This window comes from Chiloscyllium punctatum, chromosome 6 (assembly GCF_047496795.1).
Source record: "Chiloscyllium punctatum isolate Juve2018m chromosome 6, sChiPun1.3, whole genome shotgun sequence".
In the NCBI taxonomy this organism is placed as follows: domain Eukaryota; kingdom Metazoa; phylum Chordata; class Chondrichthyes; order Orectolobiformes; family Hemiscylliidae; genus Chiloscyllium; species Chiloscyllium punctatum.
In genome coordinates, this window is record NC_092744.1 from 131,967,846 (window position 1) to 131,995,458 (window position 27,613).

Consider the following 27,613-nt stretch of genomic DNA (forward strand, 5'->3'; position numbering starts at 1 on the left):
CCTTGTGGTGCAGCTTTCTACAGTTTATCCCAAGTTATACTTTATTTGCCAACTAGTTGCCCAGGTTTCCTGTGAATATCTCTCTGTAAACTGTTTATAACCTTTTGGAACTTTCCTGTTATGCCTTTTCTAGGAGATTCCCCCCTCATAATTTGAAACATGTACTAAGAGCACTGGGCAGTGGGAAGCATGCACAGTTGCTATCTTTCAGGGATACTCTGTTTCATGACTGGGAGGAGCTTGTTGCCCATTGGTCAGAATGGAGACATCTTGCCCATCAAGGTGCATGAGCCTTTCACACCCCACGTCTTATTGAGGAGGCTCAGCGGCAGCACGGAAGGAAAGAAAAGGAAGCAAATCCTGCTCTCCACATCTCACTGAATCTTGGGACATTCTGTCTCATGTTCATTCACATGAAGTCCCAAGGTGGAAACTCATAGAAACTCACATAGATTTGTCCTTGAAGTTCCTGCTAACCTCCACCAGGGGTAATGTGTACAGTCCTCCTGGGCCAGGAGGAGGGGATTGTATGAGTTTCAAACTTGAACTGATAGTGACGGATTTTATAAACTTGTATTACAGGCAGATATTCAGATGGAAATCTCAGTCATTGTAACGCCAAACTCTGACAGAATTACTCAATACATCAGGACCTGGATATTCATATTGTGTGAGAGTATTGTGTTCCAGATCAATACCATTTGCTGAATAAAAGTTCTCCTTTGATTCAAACCATCCTCTCAATAGATCTTCCCAAATCTTCAACATGTGTCCTGTAACCCTTGTATAATGAGCTGATGGGTGTAAGGTTTATTATTACAACGTGTAACTTTTGTAAACCGCTTTGTCACAGCTCCCCAAATTTCCTTTGCTACAAGGAGAACACCTCAGTTTCCCCAAAGCCCTGATTCCCCAATGTCTGTTTGCTCTCTATAAGGTACACATCAGGATTGTGTTGGAACATTCTCCACTTGCCTGCATCAGTGCACCCCCTCCCCACCACCCAACAATATTAAGGAAAGTGAACATCCTCCAAGGGAAAGTACTGTACCCGAGCGGTTTCCCATCCACCGCCTTCAGCATTCCCTCTCCCGAACCTCGAGGCACAGTGGCATCACTGTGTAAAAGATCAAGTCAGCATTGTCCTACCTGACCATAGGACTGCTCTCTCATGAGAGAGAGATGTCTGGTAGTGGTTAACCTGAATATTACCACAGCACATGCAAGGGGAGAGGTTGAAAAGGAGAGTCCATTAATTACGGATGGTTATTCTTGATGTGTATTAGCAACACAGATGTCACGTGAACAATTAATGTTAAAAAAGCCCCACAAATTCTGCAACTAAAATCCCCCATTCCTTGAACCATCCTGGTTAATCTCCTGTGCCCTGTCTCAGGGACCCTGCCATCCTTCAAGCCACAATAGAAACCAGGTCAGAGAAGATGATATTAGAATAGATGATACGTGATTAAATAATGTTTTTTGGAGGAAAAATGTGACAGAGGTTAAGCGGGACATTGTGGATCTCTGGGTGCATGAATCTGAAATAAAAATGGGTTATCCTGAAGGCTGGAATTAAAGAAAGGCACATCACAGAGATTTGAGAGGGTGGACAAGATTAAAGATAGAGAGTGTGTTGAGACTGGAGGAGATTAGAGATTGGAGGATGTTGCAGAGATATTGAGATGTCTTTGATGCAGAGATAGTGGTAGTTCTGAGGCTAGAGAGGAATTACAGAGATAAGGATGAGTTGTTCGCTTTCCCAACCCGACCTCTTTACTGAGAATGATTGTTTCTCTGTCCTCATCTGCCACATCCTCCATAGGCCAACGACAATGAGAGTACACAGACAGTATGTTCCTGTTAAGGCCAAGGCTGGGAGGCGTCGAGAATGCTGCATGACCTGAGAAATTGAGGCTGTGGTCAAGAAAATGAAGGAAGGATATGTCAGGTACAGACCGCACTGTGTTTGTGTGAATCCCTAGAGGACTGTAAGGGTAGTAGGAGTATACTCGCGGGAAACCAGGAGGCGAAAAAGGGGACATGAGATAGCTTTGGGAAAAAGGTTTAAGGAGAATCCAAAGAGATTCTACAAATACACTAAAGACAAAAGAATAACTAGGCAGAGAATAGCGACCCTCAAAGATCAACAAGACTGCCTATGGAACAACAGGAGGTGGGAGAGATTCTGTGAGTATTTCATGTCAGTTTTTACTGAAAGGGGATATAGAAGTTAGAGAAGTTGGAGAAATAAATAGTGATAACTTGGCAAGTGTACATATTACAGAGGAGGAGGTACTGGATGTCTTAAAATGCATAAAGATGGATAAATCCCTGGAATCTGATCAGGTGTATCCCAGAACTTTGTGGGTAATTAGAGAAGCTTTTGCTGGGCCCCTCGCTGCGATATTTGTATCATCGATCGCCACAGGTGAGGTGCTGGAGGATTGGTGCCATTATTTGAGAAAGGTGGTAAGGAAAAGCCAGGGAACTATAGACCGGTGAGCCTGAAGTCAGTGGCACAGAGTTGGAAGGGATTCTTAGGGACAGGATTTACATGTCATTGCAAAAGCAAGAAAATATTAGGGAGAGTCAGCATAGCTTTGTGCATTGAAATCAGTACCTTGGACTTGAGAAAGACACAAGGTTTCACATAAAACACTGGTTAGCAGGTTCAATACCATAGAATTCTGGCGGAACTAGCTGTTTGGATACGGAATTGGCTGGAAGGTCAAAGAGTCATAGATGGACAGCACAGAAACAGAGACCCGTCGGTCCAACCAGTACATGCTGATCAGATATCCCAATGTAATCTAGTCCCCCCGGTCAGCACCCGGCCCATATCCTTCCTATTCATATCCACATGAAGATGCCTTTTAAATGTTGCAATCGTAATGGACTCTACCACTTCCTCTGGCAGCTCATTCCATACACGTCCCACCCTCTGTGTGAAAACGTTGCCTCTCAAGTCTCTTTAAAGTCTTGCCCTCGTACTATAAACCTATGTCTTCTAGTGCTGGGATCCCCCACGCCAGGGAAAAGACTTTGTCTATTTATCCTATCCATGCTCCTCTTGTTTTTATATACATCGATAAGATCACCTCTCAGCCTCCGACTCTGCAGGGAAAACAGCCCCAGTCAATTCAACCTCTATTCAACCCCCAGCCTAGCTCAAATCCTCCAACCCTGGCAACATTCTTGTAAATCTTTTCTGAACCCTTTCAAGTTTCACAACATCCTTCCAATAGGAGGGAGACCAGATTTGTACGCAACATTCCAAAAGTGGCCTAACCAATGTCCTGTACAGCTGCAACATGATCTCATAACTCCTGTACTCAATACTTAGTCCGATAAAGGCAAGCATACCAAATGGCGCCTTCACTATCCTATCTACCTGCACTCCAAGGTCTCTTTGTTCAGTAACACACCTCAGGACCTTACCATTAAGTGTATAATTCCTACTAAAATTTGTTTTCCCAAAATGCCACTCCTCAGCCATTCACCCATCTGATCAAGATCCCATTATACTCTGAGGTAATCTTTTTCACTGTCCACTACACCTCCAGTTTTGGTGCCATCTCACTAACTATACCTCCGATGTTCACATCTAACTCATTGATATAAATGAAGAAAGGTAGTGGATCCAGCAGTGATCCTTGTAACACTCCACTAGTCACAGGCCTCCAGTCTGAAAAGCGACCCTCCATCACCACCCTCTGTCTTCTGCCTTTGAGCCAGTTCTGTATCCAAATTGTTAGATCTCCCTATATGCCATGAGCTCTAACCTTGCTGAGCAGTCAGTGTCATAGTGCAGGATGCTTTTTGGACTGGAAGCCTGTGATGAGAAATATGCTGTCAGGCTGGGTACTGGGTCCACTGCTTTTTGCCATTTATATAAATGATTTCTATGTGAATATAGGAGCTATGCTTAGTAGGTTTACAATAGACACCAAAATTGGAGGTGCAGTGGACAGCAAAGTTACCTGAAAGTACAATGAGACTCTGATCAAATGGGCTGAGGAGTGGCAAATGAAGTTTAATTCAGATATATGTGAGGATCAGCATTTTGGAAAAGCAAATCAGGGTGGGACTTCTACACTTAATGGGAAGGTCCTGGGGAGTGTTGCTGAACAAAGAGATCTTGGAGTGCAGGTTCATAATTCCTTGAAAGTGGAATCATAGATAGGCAGGGTAGTGAAGAAAGTGTTTGGTGTACTTGCCTTTATTGGTCTGTGCATTGAGTACAGGAGTTGTGACATCAGTGTGCAGCTGTACAGGACATTCATTCAGCCACTTCTGGAATTCTGCTTTCAGTTCTGGTCTCCCCGCTATCGGAATGATATTGTGAAACTTGAAAGGATTCAGAAATAATGCAAAGATATTGCCAGGGTTGAGGGATTGAGCTATAGGGAGAGGCTGAATAGACTGAGGGTGTTTTCACTGGAGAATCGGATGCTGAGAGGTGACCATAGAGGTTGATAAAATCGTGAGGGACATGGATAGGGTAAACAGCCAGGGTCTTATTCCTGTTTAGGTGAGTCCAAAACTAGAAAGCACAGGCATGAGGGAAAAGATTGAAAAGGGATATTAGGGGCAAAGTTTCAAGCTGAATGTAGTATGTGTATGGAATGAGCTGCCAGAGAAAGTGTGGAGGCCGGTACAGTTACAACATTTAAAAGACATCTCACTGGATATGTGATTGGGAAAGTTTTAGAAGGCTATGGGCCAAGGGCTGACATATGGGATGAGATTAATTTAGGATATCTGGTCGGCATGGACAAGTTGAACTGAAGGGTCTGTTTCGGTGCTGTACATCTCTATGGCACTAATAAATTAAAATTAATATAGGTTTCTCTTTTATGGAGAGTTAGCAGAAGGCCAGACAATTCTCCTTGGAACTGAGAAGGTTAAGCAGTGATTTCGACCAGGAGTTGATTTGTTTCTAGGGTATAGAGTGAGAAATTTTTAATGTCACAATTTTTAGTAACTATTTTCAGGTAACTGGCAAATAATGCAAAGAAAAATGTGAAGATTATTTTGCTCACTAAGTTCTGAGCATCTGCAACAGTATGACCGACAGCTGGATGCAGATTCAGTAGTTATTGTCAAAACAAATTTGAAATTTAACAATTTTAAGGAAGGATTTGGAGCGCTATGTCCAAATGGGAGGTGAGTTGGGATAGATTGGCACCATCTCCAGAGGGAGAGAGTACAGTCCCAATGGGCTGAATAGCCTCCAGCCCCTGTGCTCTGTGATACTGACCCATTCACTGTGAATGATGAAGCTCATCCCAGGGCAGAGCCGTAGAGATGTACAGCATGAAAATAAACCCTTTGGTTAAACTGGTCCATGCTGACCAGATATCCCAACCTAATCTAGACCCATTTGCCAACACTTGGTACATATCACTCTACACCCTTCCTGTTCATGTACCCATCCAGATGCCAAATGGTATAATTGTACCAACATCCTCCACTTCCTGACAGAAGATTCCATACACGCACCAACCTCAGTGGGGGGAAAAAATTGCCCCTCAGATCCATTTTAAATTCTTCCCCTCTCATCTTAAACCTATGCCCCCTCATTCTGGACTCCCCGACCCCAGGGAAATGACCTTGTCTATTTATCCTACCCATTGCCCCTCATGGTTTTATAAACCTCTATGAGGTCACCCCTCAGCCTCTGATGCACCTGGGAGGATCCCAACACTCATGTCACAATGGGGCCTGGCTGATTGACACAGCTTCAAACCAATAGGAGAGTTGGCGTGATCCTCCAGCCAATGGGAGTGAATGAGGAGTGGGTCCAGCAGGCCAACACATGACCATCAGCTTTGCAGGCGCAGTGTCACTGTGAGGGGGGACTGAATGTGAAGGAGTGGGAGAGACAGCAGATACTGGGAGAGAGATGGAGTTAGTGTGGACTGGGAAGGTTGATAAACACTGTTTCAGTCTGCCAGACCTGAATTAGATACTCCGGGTAAATTAGAACCAGAAGAACTGCGGATGCTGTAAATCACACACAACAACCAGAAGGTACTGGAAAAGCTCAACAGATCTGGCAGCATCTGTGAAAAGAAATCATTTCGCATTTTCAATCCAGTGACGCTTCCTCAGGAACTGATGTTACTGAGAAAAAAAGTCTGTTTTTATGCAGAAGGTAGGGGTTAAGGAGTAAATGATAAGTGGGGATAGAGTCCGAAGAGAGAGATAGGAGCAGTTGGACAAAGGAGTGAATAACGATCGGATGGGGGGAGGGTGAAGAGCTGTTTATGGGGACTGTTAGTGGCTAACCATAGGTAATGTGTACTGGCAGGCTACGTAATAACAAGGCCTGGTATGTGGGGTAGGGGGCAAAGACACTCGGACGTGGGAGAGTTCAGGACCTAAACTTATTGAATTTGATGTTGAAGCCAGAGGGTTGCAGGGTCCCCGAGTGGGAGATGAAGTGTTGTTCTTCCAGTTTGTTAAAGTGTGGCTCTGGAAAAGCACAGCAGGTCAGGCAGCATCCAAGGAGCAGGAGAATTGACATATTGGGCATGTCAGCATTTCATCAGAAATGTGGGTGGTGGAATACGGCTGAGAGATAAATTGGGAGGGGTGTTTGGGGTTGGGGGAAGCGAGCTAGGGAGGCAATAGGTGGTTGTGGATGGAGGGTCGTGGTGAGAGGGTGGAATGAATAATTGGGAAGGAACATGGACAGGTGGGACTGTTCAAGAGGCCAGTGCTGAGTTGGAGGGTTGAATCTGAGATAAGTTGGGGGATGGGAGATGAGGAAACCTTGATGCCGTGTGGTTGAAAGTTCCCAAGATGGAAGATGAGGAGTTCTTCCTCCAGGTGTCGGGTGGCTCGGATTTGGGATGGAGGGCTTGCATGTCCTTTGCAGCGTGGTGACGGAGGGGGTGAGGGGTAGCCGAAGTGGTCGGCCACAGGACGGTGGGGTTGGTTGGTGCATGTGTCCCAGAAATGTTCCCTGAAATATTCCACAATTTGGCGTCCTGAGAGCAAGGGACACAATAGGTGAGGTGTTTGGGTGGGCAGGGAAATCTCTGCTGGATGTGGGAGGATCCAGTGGTGCCTTGGATGGAGGTGAGGGGAAGGTGTGGGCACAGGTTCTCCACCTCTTGCAGTGACAAGCGAAGGTGCTTGGAGTGGAGGGTGGGTTGGTGGGGACTGTGGATCTAACGTGGAAGTCACAGAAGGTATGGTCTCTGTGGAATGCTGAAAGGGGAGGGGAGGGAAATATATCTTAGGGGGTTGGATCTGATGGTGGAAAGAGCAGAGGATGACGCGTTGTTTATGGGTGGAAGGTGAGGATGGTGGGATTCCATCTTTGTTGCATTTGGAGGGGTGGGGTTCAAGGGCAGTGGTGTGGGAAGTGGAGGAGATACACTGGAGGGCATTGTTGACCACATGTGAGGGGAAATTGCAGTCCTTGAAATAGGAAGCCATTTGGGTATGTTCTGAAGTGTTCTTCCAGCTTGCATCAAGCTTCACTGGAACACTGCAGTAAGCATGAGACAGAGATGTTGGACAGGGAACAGTCTTGTGTGTTAAAGAGCAGGCAACTGGAAGCTCAGGGTCTTTTTTGCAGGCACAATGTAGCTACCATTTCCACCACCGCCACTGAAATGCTAGAAGGTTCCTGTCTCCTCCATTAACAACTTTCCACCTTCCCACTCCTTTATCTTTCCAAATGTTCCTGTGTCTCTTTGGGCTCTGTCCCCACCTATTATTTACTCTTTAACCCCTATCTCCTGTAGTCCAAAGATCTGTAGGTTCGGTGAATTGGCCCAGCTAAGGTTCCCGTAGGGTTCAGGGATGTGCGTTAGTCCGGGTAAACGGTGAGTAATAGAGTAGGAGAATGGGTCTGGGTGGGATAAACTTCGGAGGGTGGGTGTGGAATTGTTGGGCCAAAGGGCCTGTTTCCTGAAGGGATTCTAATTTTCCCAGCTGTCATCTGTTCTGAGGAAGGGTCACTGGACCTGCGGTATCCCATGGTGTGTGTAGGAGGCGGAAAGGGGAAAGGGGAGAGTGGCAGCAGAAACCGGATGGAATGTATCAGTGTAGACTGGGTGGGTTTAGTTACACTCTGGGCAGGTCGTTAGTCTGAATTAGAAACTCTTGGTCCCACGTTTGCAGCAAAGGGCCTCAGGCAGTGAGAGGTCCTGGGTTTTAGCCACCATCTTTATTTGGGGCAAGGTACAGCAAGGAGCATGAACGTGTCCTCTTCCTGGGTGGGGGAGGGGTGATTTAAAGAGGAGCATTTACACATTAAACACGTACGAAGAGAAGTGTTTGTCTTCACTATTCATCTTGCACTGACTGTGAGCTTTGTTTTGTGAATTCATTTTATAGGATATTAATTGAGAATAATTGAGACTGGGATCTCAATAAACAAGTTTCTACAATCAGCAGAGTCCTCAGGATCTGAATATCATTGGGATTTCACTGTGGAACGAGAAAGGTTTGTCTGTTCTGTTTGTGGGAAAATATCTTCAATATTTTTGTCAAGCCAAAAGCAGAAAGATGTTCGAGTTCATGGTTGGATCACCCTTGGGGTATGTGTTCAATTCTTGGCCCTGCAGCTGTGGAAGGAGGTATTGGCCTGAGAGAGAGCACAGATTTATCCAAATTACACCTCGTCTTTTTGCAGGAACTGTCAGATTTAGTCTCAATCATCCACTTTATAATGTTAATCTGTAATCTGTACCTGTGGAGTATTTAAGTGTTTAAAGTATGACATATCAGCTTAAGTAAAGATTTTTTTTTGTTATTATAATGGACATGTTTGAAGTGAAGGAAGGTTACTCACTCATTTAAATTCTCTTAATGGGAGTAACTAGATGAATGTAGAGAGACGTTGTGACAGGAGCCCTCAGACCCGTGGTGTGCTCCTCTTGCACAATGTGGGAAATAAGGGCCGCTTCCAGTGTCCCTAACGGCTATTTGTGCAGCAAGGGTTCCCATCTGCAGCTACTGGGAAACTGCTTTTCAAAGCTGGAGCTTGGAGTGGACTCACTGTGGAGCATCTTCAATACTGAGAATGTTATGGACAGCACGTTTAGTGAGTTAGTCACCCTGCAGATGAGGGTTACACAGGCAGAAAGGGAATGGGTGAACATCAGATCAAGTAAAAGGTTCAGGAAGTGAGTACAGGAGTCCCCCGTTGTTATCCCCTTCTCATACAGATACTGTATACCACTTGGGATTCTGTAAGGGTGGGAATGGGTGGGTGGCTTCTCGGGAAATCAGCAACAGCCAGGTTCATGACACCACAGAGAGCTCTGCTCAGAACAAGAGGACTGAGAGTGGCAGGGCTATAGTGACAGGGGATTCAATAGTCAGGGGTACAGCCAGGCACTTCTGTGCCCACAGACATGAATCGAGGATGGTATGTATTCTCCCTGGGGCCAAGATCCATGATATCATGGAGTGGCTGCAGGACATTCTGGAGCTGGAGGGTAAACAGGCCGTGGTGGTGCAACACACAGATACCAACAACATCGCTAAACAGAGGGATGACGGCCTGAAAGCTGGACATAGGGAGAGCAGAGATACATTAAAATGTAGCTCCTGAAATGTAATAATGTCAGACTTACTCCCAGTGCCATGTGCTAATGAGAGCAGGAATGAGAAGGTAGATCAGCTGGATGTGTGGCTGGGGAAATGGTGTACCAGAGAAGGGTTTTGATTCTTCAGGCACTGGGACTGTTTCTGGATGGGACCTGTACCAGCCTGACCGTTTACCCCTGGGCAGAGCTGAGACAAATCTGGTGGGGGCTTTTGCCAGTTCTATTGGTGAGTTTGTAACTAGTCTGGCAGGGGTTGGGAACTAAAGTGTAGGCTTAGATGGGTCAGATTCAGGCCAGGGAATGGGAGGTAGAATATTAGTGATGTAGTTAGCGGCTCAGAAAGCCAAAGGAAAGGAGGATTAAACGAAGATTGAGTCCCTGTTCAGCCATCAGTCCTGACATCCCAGAAATGTGAGTCAACAAAATATGGAGCTGTTTACATGTCTATTACTCTGTGTGTTTCTCGAAAAACTCAATGAGGTTTGTGAGACACGACCTGCCCTTGACGAAACCATATTGACGATCTGAAATCATATTGTTGTTTGCCAGATGATTACAAATAGTGTCTCTTATAATCCTTTCCAAAACCTATCCGACAACAGAAGTAAGGCTCACTGGTATATAATTACCTGGGTCATCTCTACTGCCCTTCTTGATCAAGGGCATAACATTTGCAATCATCCAGTCCTCTGGTACTGCACCTGTAGGCAATGACAACTCAATATCAAAGCTGAAGTCTTTGCTAACTTCTCCCTAGCTTCCCAGACAATCTACGGATAAATCCCATCTAGCCCAGGGGACTTGTCTACTTTCAATCCTTCTGGAATTGATAACATCTGTTCGTAACTACCTCGATCCTTTCTAGTCTAACATCTTCTACCTCATTATTTTCTACAATATTCTAATTTTCCTGAGTGAAAACCAATGAGAAATGTTTGTTTAGCACCTCTCCGATTTCCACAGTGTCCACACTCAACTTCCCACTTCTGTCTTTGATTGGCCCTATTCCTACCCTATCGTTTATTCCTCACATACCTATAGAAAGCTTTAGGGTTCTCCTTTATTCTATTTGCTAAAGACTGCTCGTGTCCTCTCTTTGCTCTTCTTAACTCTCTTTAAATCCTCCCGAGCTGATCTGTAAGTCTCCATCGCCTCATCTGTACCATTTGTCTCATCAACACATAAGCCTCCAATTTCTTCTTAACAAGAGATGCAATTTCTGTGGTAAACCACGGTTCCCTTACCTTATCACTTCCTCCCTGCCTGACAGGGACATACCTATCAAGGACACACAATATCTGTTCCTTAAACCAGCTCCACATTTCCATTGTCTGCATCCACTGCATTTCGCTACCCCATCCTATGCATCCGAATTCTTGCAGAATCGCATTATAATTGCCACTGCCCCATTGATAAGTCTTCACCTGTGGCATGTACCTATCCATTTTCATTGCTAAACTAAACATAACTGAATTATGATCACTCTCTCCAAAGTGCTCACCTACACCTAAATCAAACACCGAGTCTGGTTCATGACCAAGCACCAGATCCAATGTGGCCTCCCCTCTTGTCAGCACTTTGACATACTGTGTCAGGAAACCCTCCTGTACACATTGGACAAAAACTAATCCATCCAATGTACTAGAGTTATAGCATTTCCAGTCAATGTTGGGGAAGTTAAAGTCCCCCATAACCACCACCATGTTACTTTCACTCCTACCCAGAGTAATTTTTCTAATCCTCTCTTCCCCCTCCCTGGAACTCTGTGGTGGCCTATAAAAAATCCAAGCAATGTGACCTCCCCTCTCCTGTTTCTAACCTCAGCCCACGCTACTTCAGTAGACAAGTCCTCATCAAATGTTCTCTCAGCCACCGTTATACTATCCTTGACTAACATGACATCCATGGGCCCATTGCGTTGCTTCAAATTCCATGAGGCAGCCATACTGTCTATGACAGACAGACTCAGTCTGGAACCTCCTCTCTCCTTAAGACCTTATGCACTGCCTACGCTCCTCCATTTCCCTTTTGCACGTTCCCTTTTCAACCCACCCCACCCCACCTGCATCACTCCACAATTGGAGCTGTCAAGAGCAGAAGTCTGTGGAATACCCTCCCTAACCTTCTCTAGCCTCTTTTAAGATGTATTTTAAAATCATTCTCCTTAATCAATGTTTTGATCATCCATGAAACACCTTAGGAGATTTGCCATTGTGAAAGATTCCATATAAAGCAAGTAGTTGTTGTTATTGCTGTACATTAGGGGAAACAGAAATGATGCTTTCAAAATTCTAACAAGAAAGTCACTGATAGGCGCAGTGTGTCGGCCAAATAATAACATCACATTGGGATGGGCAATAACAACGAAATAACTGATGCCTGTAAAAATGGCATGTCTATTACCATGGGTGATTTTAATCTACATGTAGATTGGTCGAACCAGCTCAGTCAGGGTAGCCTTGAGGAGTTCATTAAGTGTATACATGATAGTTTTTTTGAACAGTATGAAATGTAACCGACAAGGAGCAAGCTATCCAAGATCTGGCCCCTGTGCAATGAGACAGGAATAATTAATGACCTCAGAATTAGGAATCCTCTTGGAAGAAGTGATCACTGTATAGTTGAAGTTAGAATACATATGGAGAGGTGTGAAGATAAATTACCTGCCCTCGATCTCTTCATAGCCAACTGCCGCTGCGACATTAACCGCCTCAACTTCTCCACCCCTCTCACCCACTCCAACCTCTCACCTCGGGACGTGCAGCCTTCCACTCCATCCGTTCCAACCCCAACCTCACTATCAAACTGGCAGACAAGGGAGTAGTAGTTTGGCGCACCGACCTTTAGACCGCTGAGGCTAAACGCCAGCTTGTGGACACCTCCTCCTACTGCCCTCTTGAACATGACCCCACCTCCCACCACCAAACCATCATCTCCCAGACCATCCATAACCTCATCACCTCAGGGGATCTCCCATCCACTGCCTCCAACCCCATAGTCCCTCAACCCCACACTGCCAGTTTCTACCTCCTGCTCAAAATCCACAAACATGACTGCCCCGGCCGACTCATTGTCTCAGACTGATTCTACCCCACCGAACTCATCTCTGCATACCTCGACACGGTCCTGTCCCCCTTAGTCCAAGAACTCCCCACCTATGTTCGGGACACCACCCACGCCCTCTACCTCCTCCATGATTTTCGTTTCCCCGGCCCCCAACGCCTTATCTTCACCAGTTCCTATACACCTCCATTCCCCGTCACGAAGAACTCAAAGCCCTCCGCTTCTTCCTTTCCCACTGTACCAACCAGTATCCTTCCACTGACACCCTCCTTCGACTGACTGAACTGGTCCTCACCCTGAACAACTTCTCTTTCCAATCTTCCCATTTCCTCCAAACCAAAGGAGTAGCCATGAGCACCCACATGGGCCCCAGCTATGCCTGCTTCTTCGTAGGATATGTGGAACATCTTCCGCAACTACACTGGCACTACTCTCCACCTTTTCCTCCGCTACATCAATGACTGTATCGGCGCTGCCTCATGCTCCCACGAGGAGGTTGAACAGTTCATCCACTTTACCAACACCTTCCACCCCGACCTCAAATTCACCTGGACTGTCTCAGACTCCTCCCTCCCCTTCCGAGATCTTTCCATTTCTATCTCGGGCGACCGAATCAACACGGACATTTACTATAAACCGACCGACTCCCACAGCTACCTAGACTACACCTCCTCCCACCCTGCCCCCTGTAAAAAACGCCATCCCATATTCCAAATTCCTTCGTCTCCACCGCATCTGCTCCCAGGAGGACCAGTTCCAATACCGTACAACCCAGATGGCCTCCTTCTTCAAAGACCGCAATTTCCCCCCAGATGTGGTCGACGATGCCCTACACCGCATCTCCTCCACTTCCTGCTCCTCCACCCTTGAGCCCCGCCCCTCCAACCACCACCAGGACAGAACCCCACTGGTCCTCACCTAACACCCCACCAACCTCCATATACAGCGTATCAACCGTCATCATTTCAGCCACCTCCAAATGGACCCCACGCCCTGGGATATATTTCCCTCCCCTCCCCTATCAGCGTTCCGAAAAGACCACTCCCTCCATGACTCCCTCGTCAGGTCCACACCCCCCACCAACCCAACCTCCACTCCCAGCACCTTCCCCTGCAACCGCAAGAAATGCAAAACCTGCGCCCACACCTCCCCCCGCCCCCCCCCCCCCCCCCTTACTTCCCTCCAAGGCCCCAAGGGATACTTACATATCCACCACAAATTCACCTGCACCTCCACACACATCATTTACTGCATCCGTTGCACCCGATGTGGCCTCCTCTATATTGGGGAGACAGGCCGCCTACTTGCGGAACGTTTCAGAAAACACCTCTGGGACACCTGGACCAACCAACACAACCACTGTGGCTCAACACTTCAACTCTCCCTCCCACCCCAAGCACATGCAGGTCCTTGGACTCCTCCATTGTCAGACCATAGCAACACGACGGTTGGAGGAAGAGCACCCCATCTTCCGCCTAGGAACCCTCCAACCACAAGGGATGAATTCCGATTTCTCCAGTTTCCTCATTTCTCCTCCCCCCACCTTCTCTCAGTCAAATCCCTCGAACTCAGCTCCGCCTTCCTAGCCTGCAAACTTTTTCCTGACCTCTCCGTCCCCACCCCCACTCCGGCCTATCACCCTCACTTTGACCTCCTTCCACCTATCGCATTTCCAACGCCCCTTCCCCAAATCCCTCCTCCCTACCTTTTATCTTAGCCTGCTGGACACACTTTCCTCATTCCTGAAGAAGGGCTTATGCCCAAAACGTCAATTCTCCTGTTCCTTGGATGCTGCCTGACCTGCTGCGCTTTTCCAGCAACACATTTTCAGCTCTGAGCTCCAGCATCTGCAGTCCTCACTTTCTTCTCCAGTGCGAAGATAAAATCTAATACCTTGGTCCAGTGCTTGAACATGGGGAACTAAAATAGAATGAGGGAGAACCTGGATAAAGTAGACTGGAAACAAACATTTTATGGTGGAACAGTTGATGAGCAGTGAAAGATTTTCAAAGACATTTTAGGAAGTGTTCAGCAAAGGCATATTCCAGTGAAAAGGAAGGACTGTAAGAAAAGGCGGTGGACAAAAGATAGGGAATTCTACACTAGTTAGTTTATTCTCTGCAGTTGGAAAGATGTTTGGGTCTATTATCAAGGAAGAAATAGCAGGGAATCCCGATACAAATTGTCCCATTGGGCAGACAGAGCATGGATTCACAAAGGGCAGGTCATGCTTGACAAATCGTTTGGAAATCTATGAAGACATTTTGAACAAGGTGGACAACAGTGACCCAGTGGATGCGGTGTACGTGGATTTCCAAAAGGCCTTCAACAGTGTGCCACGCAAGTGGCTGTTGCTTTATATAAGGGTGCATGGGATAGAGTATTAGCATGGATACAAGATTGGTTGACTAACAGGAAGCAAAGAGTGGGGATAAATAAGCCTTATTCTGGCTGGCAATCAGTAACTAGTAGCGTGCCTCTAGGATCAGTGTTAGGACTGCAATTATTTAGAAATGATACAGATGATTTAGAGTTGGGGACCACATGTAGGGTGTCAAAGTTTGCATATTAGACTAAGATGAGTAGCAGGACAAAGTGTGTGGAGGACTGGGAAACTTTGCAGGGGAACATAGATACATGTGAGTGGGCAATGGTTTGGCAAGTGAAATATTATATTCATAAATGTAAAGTCATATTCTTTGGTTGGAGTAACATTAATAAAACAATTATTACTTGAATTTTTAATAAGTTACATTATTTGCTATGCAGAGGCACCTGAACATCCTTCTGCAGGAGGGTTAGTCACCAGGTACAACAATCAATTCAGAAAGCAAATGGAATTTTGGCCTTCATTGCTGAAGGGATCGTGTTTAAAAGCAGAGGTTATGTTCCAGCTGTATTGGGTGCTGGTGAGGCCACACCTGGAGTACTGCATGCAGTTTCTGTCTCCTTTCTTGCTCAAGGATGTACCGGCACTAGAGGGGGTGCAGAGGAGGATAACTATGTTGATTACAGAGGTGAGAGGTTTGACTTAACAGAGACTGAGTAGATTGAGATTATATTAATTGGAATTCAGAAGAATGGATAGATATAAAATAATGAATGGAACGAATAAAATAGAAGTAGAGAGGATGTTTCCACTGGCAGGTGAAGCTAGGACAAGAGGGCATCACCACAAGGTTAGAGGCAGCAAATTTAGGAGTGAATTGAGAAGGAACGTCTTGACCTTGATGGAGTGCATTGCCCAGGGAAGCATTTGATGCTGGTTCAATGAACGTTTTTAAAGATAAGTTAGTTTTTTTTAAAAGAAATAATTAATTAAGGAACACGGTGAGAACGTGGGTAAATGGTTCTGCATCCACGAAATGATCAGCCATGATCTTATTGAATGGTAGAGCAGGCTCGAAGGGCAGGATGGCCTTCTCCTTTTCCTCGATCTTTTGTTCTTATGTTATGCATGCCTCCGTCACTCGTGACTTGGAGGGGCTGGTGTTTTTTTTTTATTTCAAAAATATACTTTATTCATAAAAAGATTTGATGGTCTGTACATTTGATCATGCCATACATATGTCCACATTTACAAACACAGATTCGAATTTATCCTTGTCATTTACAATCCTGTGCATTTTTCAATCTTGTACATATTTTTGGCTGAGGCATCAGCAGAGCCCAAAAAAACGTCCGCATGGGCCCCCTGTTCTTCTTTAGGCAGGCCGATCTTACACGGTGGTCTTTCCCCACCGCACCTTGGCGGCAGCTGCCCCAAGCTTCAGCGTGTCCCTCAACACGTAGTCTTGGACCTTGGACTGTGCCAGTCTGCAACACTCGGTCAGGGTCAACTCCTTCAGCTGGAAGATCAACAGGTTTCGGACCGCCCAGAGAGCGTCCTTCACCGAGTTGATGATCCTCTAGGCGCAGTTAATGTTCGTCTCGGTGTGAGTCCCGGGGAACAGGCTGTAGAGCACGGAGTCCTGCGTCACGGCGCTGCTCGGGACGAACCTCGACAAGCACCACTGCATTCCTCTCCAGACTTCCTCTGCATAGGCACATTCCAGAAGGAGGTGTGTGACAGTCTCTTCCCCCCCGCAGCCACTTCGAGGACAGCGTGCGGTGCGGCAGAGAGTCCGCCGTGCATAAAGGATCTCACAGGCAGAGCCCTTCTCACCGCCAGCCAAGCCACGTCTTGGTGCTTGTTGCAGGGGCTGGTGTTGGATTAGGAGGGACAAAATTAAAATTCACAGAACACCAGGTTATAGTCCAACAGGTTAATTTGGAAGCACTATGTTGCTGGTCCTTCATCAGGTGGTTGTGTGATTTTTAACTTTGTCCCTCACTCTTGTAACTGATAAACAGCAACAAAAGCCGTGTGCAAGCTCCAGCCAACAGTTGGTTTGTGGACAATGAAGAAGGTTATCTCAGAGTACAGTGGGATATTGATCAGATGGGCCAGTGGGCTGAGGAGTGGCAGATAGGATTTAATTTAGATAGATTAGGTTAGGACAGCTGGTTGTCATAGACAGGTTGGACCGAAGAAGTGATTGATGTCAGCGGCGGACCAATGGAAAGGCAGGGGCGGAGCTGGAGGACCTGGCGGGGCAGTTGGTCCTCCGGCCAATCAGTGAATGAGGGCGGGACTAGACTATACCACGTGATCATCCTCGCGGTGGGTGCGGATGTTCGGAATGTGTGCGCGCGGAGAGCTGTCGGTAAGGAAAGAAATAAACAGCAGGAAGCGGGAGGGAAATGGTGTTGGTATGGTCTGAGAGGTTTTACAATCATTTGGTACACATCGGAAAATACCAATTTGAAACTTTACAGTTCCGTTTTTGCAGCAAACGGGAATATGCCTCGTTGAGGAATCGGCCCGAGTGAGCGCCGCCATCTTTATTCGGGGCAATGATTCACTGGACACGTGCGCGGCCGCCATCTTTGTAGGGGGCAAAGTTCAGAGGGATGTATGTACAGCCTTCCCTGGTAAAAAGAGTCATAGGGCAGGATTTACACAGAGCACATTCAAACCCACAGAAATTGATTTTTTTTTTCTGGATTTGTTTCGTCATTCATTTAAATGATTTGGATGTGAATAGAGGCCGTATAGTTAGTAAGTTTGCAGGTGACCCCAAAATTGGAGGTATTGTGGACAATGAAGAAGGTTATCTCAGAGTACAGTGGGATATTGGTCAGATGGGCCAATGGGCTGAGAAGTGGCAGATAGGATTTAATTTAGATAGATTAAGCTAGGATATCTGGTTGGCATAGGTTGGACCGAAAAAGCCTGTTTTTGTGCTAGACATCTTTGACTGTGGGATCATAAAAGTGAACTCTGCTCTGGTTCACCTCTGGGTTCTTTGATGTCCACTTGTTCATTATCTAGCTTCCTCAGTCTCTCATGGGTGTATTTTTGCTCGGTATAGTATTTTACTATTACTTTCACAGCTGTTTTGTAAATGAATTGAAAAATGTAGAGCTGGAAAAACACAGCAGGCCAGGCAGCATCCGAGGAGCAGGAGAATCGACGTTTTGGGCAGAAGCCCTTCTTCAGGAATGTAAATGAATTGTCCACTGCTGCTTGGCTCCTGACCATACGCTGTTCGATTATCATGTTATTTTTTCCACAATATCTTTGACAGTCAAGAATTCTTTTTTCCAATAAGCGAGTGCATTTTCCTTCAATTTCTGACAGTCAAATTCTGCACCATTTTCATTCCCTGTAATTCATGTTGTACTCCCTCAAACATCAACTGTGTATTTCTCCTTCCACAGAAACCAGTGATCAATGCCAAAGCCTGGTTGCCAGTGGAGAGGGTGATGTTTGACTGACTTGTACTGCTGCAGTTTGTATGGTGAAGGTGCTCCCACAATGTGGTTGGGTAAGAGACGTTACAGATTATTCACTCAGCGATATTGAAGAGTAGAAGATATCTGTGCAAATCATCATGGTTTTAATTTCACAAAAATATTATTGAGAAGTTTGGACATAAGGCTACAGATGGAGAATATTGTGTACAGTAACCAAAACCATTGCCAAATAAGCAGTTTTTCAAGAATGCCTTAAAGGAAGAAAGTAGATCTTAGAGAGTTAGAGTGGGGATTCCAGACCAAGTTCCCTTGGAGTCTGTAGAAACATTCACACAGGAGAACTCAAAAATAAACACATCATTGAGAGTCTGAACTAAAATGAGTTATTGAGATATGAAAAGGTGTGTGGTGCAGGGAGATAGGAATGATTACAGCCAGGAATTAATTCAAAGGTGCGAAAGTAAATGGTTGTTGCTTATAAATGGGAGTCTTTTGATTGATCAGCAAGTTTTGGTACAAGTGAGCAGTTCGGCAGTAGTGTTTTCAATATTCTTGAGATTATCGGGAGGGTGAATGTGGGATGCTGGCCAGGAGTGGGTTTAGATAGTGAAATCTAGAGTTAACAAAAGGAATGAATGAGAATTTCAGCAAATGAGCTGAGACTGTGGTGAGGTCAGGTGATATCACTGAAGTCGAAATAGTGGACCTGGAGGGGGTCTGGCCTGTCATCCTCACCTCATTCAGCTGTTTATCAGTTTGTGAATCAAGTCTGTAACAAGCTCAGGAACTGAGTGGCCCTGGCAGAACCCAAACTGGGCATCGCTGAGCAGGTTATTGCTGAGCAGTTGCTTGACAGCACTGTTGATGACACCTTCCATCACCTCACTGCTGAGTGAGTGTGGACTGATGGAGGACAATTGGCTGAGTTGGATCTGCCCTGTGTTGTTGTGTTGGAACATCCCTGAGCAATGTTCCACAAAGTCGGTAGGCGCCAGTGCTGGAACAGTACTTGCCTTCGTGGGCAGCAGATTCTGGAGCACAGCCAACAGTATTATTGCCAGAATATTGGCAGGGCCCATACATTTACACTGCTTATCCATTTCTTGATCTGATTTGAAATGAGTTTTCAGCCAAGTTGATTCATATCTGTGATGTGAGGGACCAATGGAGAAGGCTCATCCACCTGGCACTGCTGGCTGAAAAGCGCTGCTAATGCTGTCCTCTTATCTGTTGCATGGATGTGTGAGACCCCTCCATCGGTAAGGGTGGGGATATCTGTGATGGTTCCTCCAGTGAGTTGTTTAATTGTCCATCACTATTCTTGACTTGGTGTGGCAGAATTGCAGAACTCCGATCTCATCTGTTGGTTATGGGATCACTTAGTTCTATTTAGTGTTGCTTGTGCTGTTTGGCATGCAGGTTTGGAAGCTGCACCAGGTTGGCACCTCATTTTTAGGTATGCCTTGTACTGCTCCTGACATGCCCTCCTGCATTCACCATTGAACCAGGGTTGATCCCCTGGCTTGATGTTAATGGTTAAGTGGGGGATATCAGGCCATGAGATTTCAGATTGGGCTGGAGTACAGTTATGCTGCTGTTGTTGGCCCACAGTGAGACAGAAGTTGCAGGGTCAAGAGGGCTGATTGTGTTGTATTTTCCAGTGCATTGGTAGATGTAATGTGGTCCATCCAGTTTCATTCCTTTGTTGAGACTGTGCAGTGATTAATACAATGAGTGACTTGATGGGCCACTGTCGGGTTTCTTTCCCTCAAGGACATTGTCAATGGCAGAAAAACATCCCCAATGGTTCCATGGCAAACAGTAGATTCTTCATGCCAGTTATTTTTTTTCTTGAATTCAGAGCCACCCTCTACCGATTTGGGATTCAAACCTGAAGTTCAGTTGTATATTTTAATATTCTTGATAAATGATAAATACGACAGGTTTGTTCACTTATTTTTAGAATCACTATCAAGGTTTTGTTTATTGTTTTGGAAATAAAAACACTGTCCATTATCCTGTCTCCTCCATCCTCCCCTCCAACAACAAGAGTGAGGAGCACATGGAGTTTCTCTGTCAATAACATTGAGACAATCCAATCAGCTGCCTCTGCTTCTTTCCTCCCTCTCCACTAGCCCACCGAGCCAAACTGCCTCACAAGAGTGCTCCTCATTTTAGTCCTAAACTTGCATTTCGAGTCCCTTGTCAAGCCTTATTAGAGGTCATCTTGACCATTTACCCTCGTGTAGCTAAATCATGGACATTCCAAAACTGTCTCATCCTCCTGCTTGTCACCGCCCTCCCTCCCTCCACCACGGTCACCTCCCCCCCCACTTGCAATTCACAGATATTGTTCCATGATCTGTCTGTCTGTCTTTTCTGGTTATGTCCTTCTCTCCCATTCTCCTAAAACCTAATATTTGACCTCACCATCGTTGGAAAATCCTGCTCCGTCTCCACTCTCCGTTTCCTTTCTGAATTCCTTGTATTTGGTGTCCCTCCAGGGTCTATCCTTGGTCCGTCCTGTTTCTGACCTACATACTGCCAGGAGGTAACATTGCCCAAAAGCACTGTTGAGTTTCACATGTACACTGACAATGTCCAGCTCTCCCTCCCCATCATTCATCTCCATTACTCCACTATTACTCAGTTATCAAACTGCTTACCACGCTTCGATTAGCTGCAATTCACTCCAATGATACACTGTCATTGTTAAACCCATTGCCTTCAGTTGCTATTCCAAATTCATTTCCCTTACTGCTGTGTCCCTCCCTCTCACTGGGAAGTGTCTGAGGCAGAACTACACTCTTCACAATATTGCTCTCATATCTGACCCCAAGGTGACCTTCTGATCAGACATCTACGCAATCACAAACACCAGGAATTCCAATCTCCTAAAACGTTGCTTATCTCCTTCTCACTCCAGCTCCATTGCTGCTGAAACCCTAACCTGTGTTGGTGTTGCCTTTAACTTGAGAAATCTGAAACAGAACCCTTGATTCCGCGACTGATCCAGAATCTGGTTCAAGACTCACCCGTAATGGGACACATCCTCTCCATATTTACCCTGTCAAACCTTGACAGAATCCTGTATGTTTCAAAGAGATCACCTCTCATTCTTCCAAAGTCCAGTGAGTAGATTCCCAACTTGTTCACCCTTTGCTTACAGGATAATCCCTTCAAAACAGGGATCATCCCAATGGATCTTCTCTGAAATGCCTCCAATAAACTGCTCTATTTCATGAACTAAAGTGACCAAATCTGTTCACGTTACTCCAGATGTGGTCTCACTTGTCATTTGTTTAGTTGCCCTAAGGTATATACTCCAAACTCTTATATTGCAAACTCTTTGAAATAAGGGACAGTATTCCATTCCCTTTCCTGATTCCCTGTTGTAACTGTGTGCTCGCTTTCTGTTTCCTGCTCATTTTCCCCCAGTCCCTTTGTGATGCAGCCTTCTACAGTTTATCCCAAGTTATACTTTATTTGCCAACTTGTTGCCCAAGTTTCCTGTGAATATCTCTCTGTAAACTGTTTATAACCTTTTGGAACTTTCCTGTTATGCCTTTTCTAGGAGATTCCCCCCTCATAATTCGAAACATGTACTAAGAGCACTGGGCAGTGGGAAGCATGCGCAGTTGCTATCTTTCAGGGATACTCTGTTTCATGACTGGGAGGAGCTTGTTGCCCATTGGTCAGAATGGAGACATCTTGCCCATCGAGCTGCATGAGCTTTTCACACCCCATGTCTTATTGAGGAGGCTCAGCGGCAGAACGGAAAGAAAGAAAAGGAGGCAAATCCTACTCTCCATATCTCACTGAATCTTGGGATATTCTGTCCCATGTTCAGTCACATGAAGTCCCAAGGTGGAAACTCATAGAAACCCACATAGATTTGCCTTTGAAGAGCCTGCTGACCTCCACCAGGGGTAATGTGTACAGTCCTCCTGGGCCAGGAGGAAGGGATTGTATGAGTTTCAAACTTGAACTGACAGTGACGGATTTTATAAACTTGTATTATAGGCAGATATTCAGATGGTAATCTCAGTCACTGTAACGCCAAACTGACAGAATTACTCAATACATCAGGGCCTGGATATTCGTATTGTGTTCCAGATCAATACCATTTGCTGAATAAAAGTTCTCCCTTGAAACAAACCATCCTTTCAATAGATCTTCCCAAATCTTCAACATGTGTCCTGGAATCCTTGTATAATGAGCTGAAGGGTCTAATGTTTATTATAATAATGCGTAACTTTTGTAAACCACTTTGTCACAGCTCCCCAAATTTCTTTTGCTACAAGGAGAACACCCCAAAGCCCTGATTCCCCAATGTCTGTTTGCTCTCTATAAGGTACACATCAGGATTGTGTTGGAACATTTTCCACTTGCCTGCATCAGTGCACCCCCACCCCCCAACAATATTAAAGAAAGTGAACATCCTCCAGGATAAAGTACTGTACCCGAGTGATTTCCCATCCACCACCTTCAGCATTCCCTTTCCCCACCCTCGAGGCACAGTGGCATCACTGTGTAAAAGATCAAGTCAGCATTGTCCTCCCCGACCATAGGACTGCTCTCTCATGAGAGAGAGATGTCTGGTAGTGGTTAACCTGAATATTACCACAGCGCAGGCAAGGGGAGAGGTTGAAAAGGAGAGTCCATTAATTGCGGATGGTTATTCTTGATGTGTATTAGCAACACACATGTCACGTGAACAATTAATGTTAAAAAAAGGCCCACAAATTCTGCAACTAAAATCCCCCATTCCTTGAACCATCCTGGTAAATCTCCTGTGCCCCCTGTCAGGGACCCTGCCATCCTTCACAATGTGTGGGCGATCTGTGGTTCGCACAGACCCAGCTGCTCTGTGTTCCTGTGGGCGATAGCATAGAGCAACAGTTGCATTAAACCTCACTGTCTGGAAGAGAGTGAGAGACAGAAATCCTGAAGGCATTTAAAATCTATTTCGGAACACACTTGCAAGGCCAAGGCTGACAGGTCTATGGGCTCTGTGCTGGAAAATGGGATTAAAATAGTTAGCTGGGAGATTTCTTTACAGCATAAATCCAATGGACCACAAACCGGTTTTTTCATGTAGACCACAAACGCGTAATATAGGAATATGACAAGCCACAATAGAAACCAGGTCAGAGAAGATGATATTAGAATAGATGATACGTGATTAAATAATGTTTTTTGGAGGAAAAATGTGACAGAGGTTAAGCGGGACATTGTGGATCTCTGGGTGCATGAATCTGAAATAAAAATGGGTTATCCTGAAGGCTGGAATTAAAGAAAGGCACATCACAGAGATTTGAGAGGGTGGACAAGATTAAAGATAGAGAGTGTGTTGAGACTGGAGGAGATTAGAGGTTGGAGGATGTTGCAGAGATATTGAGATGTCTTTGATGCAGAGATAGTGGTAGTTCTGAGGCTAGAGAGGAATTACAGAGATAAGGATGAGTTGTTCGCTTTCCCAACCCGACCTCTTTACTGATGATGATTGTTTCTCTGTCCTCATCTGCCACATCCTCCATAGGCCTACGACAATGAGAGTACACAGACAGTATGTTCCTGTTAAGGCCAAGGCTGGGAGGCGTCGAGAATGCTGCATGACCTGAGAAATTGAGGCTGTGGTCAAGAAAATGAAGGAAGGATATGTCAGGTACAGACCGCACTGTGTTTGTGTGAATCCCTAGAGGACTGTAAGGGTAGTAGGAGTATACTCGCGGGAAACCAGGAGGCGAAAAAGGGGACATGAGATAGCTTTGGGAAAAAGGTTTAAGGAGAATCCAAAGAGATTCTACAAATACACTAAAGACAAAAGAATAACTAGGCAGAGAATAGCGACCCTCAAAGATCAACAAGACTGCCTATGGAACAACAGGAGGTGGGAGAGATTCTGTGAGTATTTCATGTCAGTTTTTACTGAAAGGGGATATAGAAGTTAGAGAAGTTGGAGAAATAAATAGTGATAACTTGGCAAGTGTACATATTACAGAGGAGGAGGTACTGGATGTCTTAAAATGCATAAAGATGGATAAATCCCTGGAATCTGATCAGGTGTATCCCAGAACTTTGTGGGTAATTAGAGAAGCTTTTGCTGGGCCCCTCGCTGCGATATTTGTATCATCGATCGCCACAGGTGAGGTGCTGGAGGATTGGTGCCATTATTTGAGAAAGGTGGTAAGGAAAAGCCAGGGAACTATAGACCGGTGAGCCTGAAGTCAGTGGCACAGAGTTGGAAGGGATTCTTAGGGACAGGATTTACATGTCATTGCAAAAGCAAGAAAATATTAGGGAGAGTCAGCATAGCTTTGTGCATTGAAATCAGTACCTTGGACTTGAGAAAGACACAAGGTTTCACATAAAACACTGGTTAGCAGGTTCAATACCATAGAATTCTGGCGGAACTAGCTGTTTGGATATGGAATTGGCTGGAAGGTCAAAGAGTCATAGATGGACAGCACAGAAACAGAGACCCGTCGGTCCAACCAGTACATGCTGATCAGATATCCCAATGTAATCTAGTCCCCCCGGTCAGCACCCGGCCCATATCCTTCCTATTCATATCCACATGAAGATGCCTTTTAAATGTTGCAATCATAATGGCCTCCACCACTTCCTCTGACAGCTCATTCCATACACGTCCCACCCTCTGTGTGAAAACATTGTCTCTTAAGTCTCTTTAAAGTCTTTCCCCTCATATCATAAACCTATGCCCTCTTGTGCTGGGATCCCCCACGCCAGGGAAAAGACTTTGTCTATTTATCCTATCCATGCACCTCATGTTTCTATACACATCGATAAGATCACCTCTCAGCCTCCGACGCTGCAGGGAATACAGCCCCAATCTATTCAACCCCCAGCCTAGCTCAAATCCTCCAACCCTGGCAAAGTTCTTGTAAATCTTTTCTGAACCCTTTCAAGTTTCACAACATCCTTCCAATAGGAGGGAGACCAGATTTGTACACAACGTTCCAAAAGTGGCCTAACCAATGTCCTGTGCAGCCACAACATGACCTCACAACTCCTGTACTCAATACTTTGTCCGATAAAGGAAAGCATACCAAATGCCGCCTTCATTATCCTATCTACCTGCACTCCAAGGTCTCTTTGTTCAGTAACACTCAGCAGGTCCTTTCCATTAAGTGTATAAGTCCTGCTAAGATTTGAGTTTCCAAAATGCCAATCCTCAGCCCATTCACCCATCTGATCAAGATCCCACTGTCCACTACACCTCCAGTTTTGGTGTCATCTCACTAACTATACCTCTGATGTTCACATCCAAGTCATTGATATAAATGATGAAAGGTAGTGAATCCAGCAGTGATCCTTGTAACAGTCCACTAGTCACAGGCCTCCAGTCTGAAGAGCCAGTTCTGTATCCAAATGGTTAGTTCTCCCTGTATGCCATGAGCTCTAACCTTGCTGAGCAGTCAGTGTCATAGTGGAGGGTACTTTTTGGACTGGAAGCCTGTGATGAGCAATATGCTGTCAGGCTGGGTACTGGGTCCAATGCTTTTTGCCATTTATATAAATGATTTCTATGTGAATATAGGAGCTATGGTTAGTAGGTTTACAATAGACACCAAAATTGGAGGTGCAGTGGACAGCAAAGTTACCCGAGAGTACAATGAGACTCCAATTAAATGGGCTGAGGAGTGGCAGATGCAGTTTAATTTAAATAAATATGAGGTTCTGCATTTTGGAAAAGCAAATCAAGGCAGGACTTCTACACTTAATGGGAAGGTCCTGGTGAGTGTAGCTGAACAAAGAGATCTTGGAGTGCAGGTTCATAATTCCTTGAAAGTGGAGTCATTGATAGGCAGGGTACTGAAGAAAGTGTTTGGTGTACTTGCCTTTATTGGTCTGTGCATTGAGTACAGGAGTTGTGACGTCATTTTGCGGCTGTACAGGACATTCATTCAGCCACTTCTGGAATTCTGCTTTCAGTCCTGGTCTCCCTGCTATCGGAATGATATTGTGAAACTTGAAAGGATTTAGAAATAATGCAAAGACGTTGCCAGGGTTGAGGGATTGAGCTATAGGGAGAGGCTGAATAGACTGAGGCTGTTTTCACTGGAGAATCGGATGCTGAGAGGTGACCGTAGAGGTTGATAAAATCGTGAGGGGAATGGATAGGGTCAACAGCCAGGGTCTTATTCCTGTTTAGGTGAGTCCAACACCAGAAAGCACAGGCATGAGGGAAAAGATTGAAAAGGGATATTAGGGGCAAAGTTTCAAGCTGAACATGGTACGTGTATGGAATGAGCTGCCAGAGAAAGTGTGGAGGCTGGTACAGTTACAACATTTAAAAGGCATCTCATTGGATATGTGATTGGGAAAGGTTTAGAAGGCTATGGGCCAACTGTTGGCATATGGGCCGAGATCAATTTAGGATATCTAGTCAGCATGGACAAGTTGGACTGAAGGGTCTGTTTCTGTGCTGTACATCTCTATGACACTAATAAATTAAAATTAAGATTTAGCAGAAGGTCAGACAATTCTCCTTGGAGCTGAGAAGGTTAAGCAGTGATTTTGACCAGGAGTTGATTTGTTTCCAGGGTATTTCATTTACAGAGAGACAGAGTGAGAAATTTTTAACGTCACAATTTTTAGTAACTATTTTCAGGTAACTGGCAAATAATGCAGGTTAAAAATGTGAAGATTATTTTACTCACTAAGTTCTGAGCATCTGGAACAGTTTGACCAAGAGCTGGATGCAGATTCAGTAGTTATTGTCAAAACAAATTTGAAATTTAACTTTTTTAAGGAAGGATTTGGAGGGCTATGTCCAAATGGGAGGTGAGTTGGGATAGATTGGCACCATCTCCAGAGGGAGAGAGTACAGCCCCAATGGGCTGAATAGCCCCCAGCCCCTGTCCTCTGTGATACTTACGCATTCACTGTGAATGATGAAGCTCATCACAGGGCAGAGCCGTAGAGATGTACACCATGAAAATAAACCCTTTGGTTAAACTGGGCCATGCTGACCAGATATCCCAACCTAATCTTGTCCCATTTGCCAACACTTGGCACATATCACTCTACACCCTTCCTATTCATATACCCATCCAGATGCCAAATGGTTTAATTGTACCAACATCCTCCACTTCCCGACAGAAAATTCCATACACGCACCAACCTCAGTGGGGGGAAAAAATTGCCCC

General features: G+C 45.4%; 1 long non-coding RNA gene across 6 annotated transcripts in view; it reads left to right on the top strand.

Annotated features, from left to right (window-relative positions):
• The window catches only part of LOC140479205 (uncharacterized), a 63,927-nt gene that overhangs the window by 19,973 nt on the left and 16,341 nt on the right, over positions 1–27,613 (top strand). For 3 of the 6 annotated variants that reach the window (XR_011960987.1, XR_011960986.1, XR_011960985.1), the window contains exons 3-5: positions 8,359–8,467; positions 18,402–18,508; positions 23,980–24,105. This is a non-coding gene — a long non-coding RNA (uncharacterized lncRNA). Of the gene's footprint in view, positions 1–1,825; positions 1,952–8,358; positions 8,468–18,401; positions 18,509–23,979; positions 24,106–27,613 lie in introns of all 6 variants that reach the window. The other 3 variants (XR_011960984.1, XR_011960982.1, XR_011960983.1) reach the window with 2 other exon arrangements.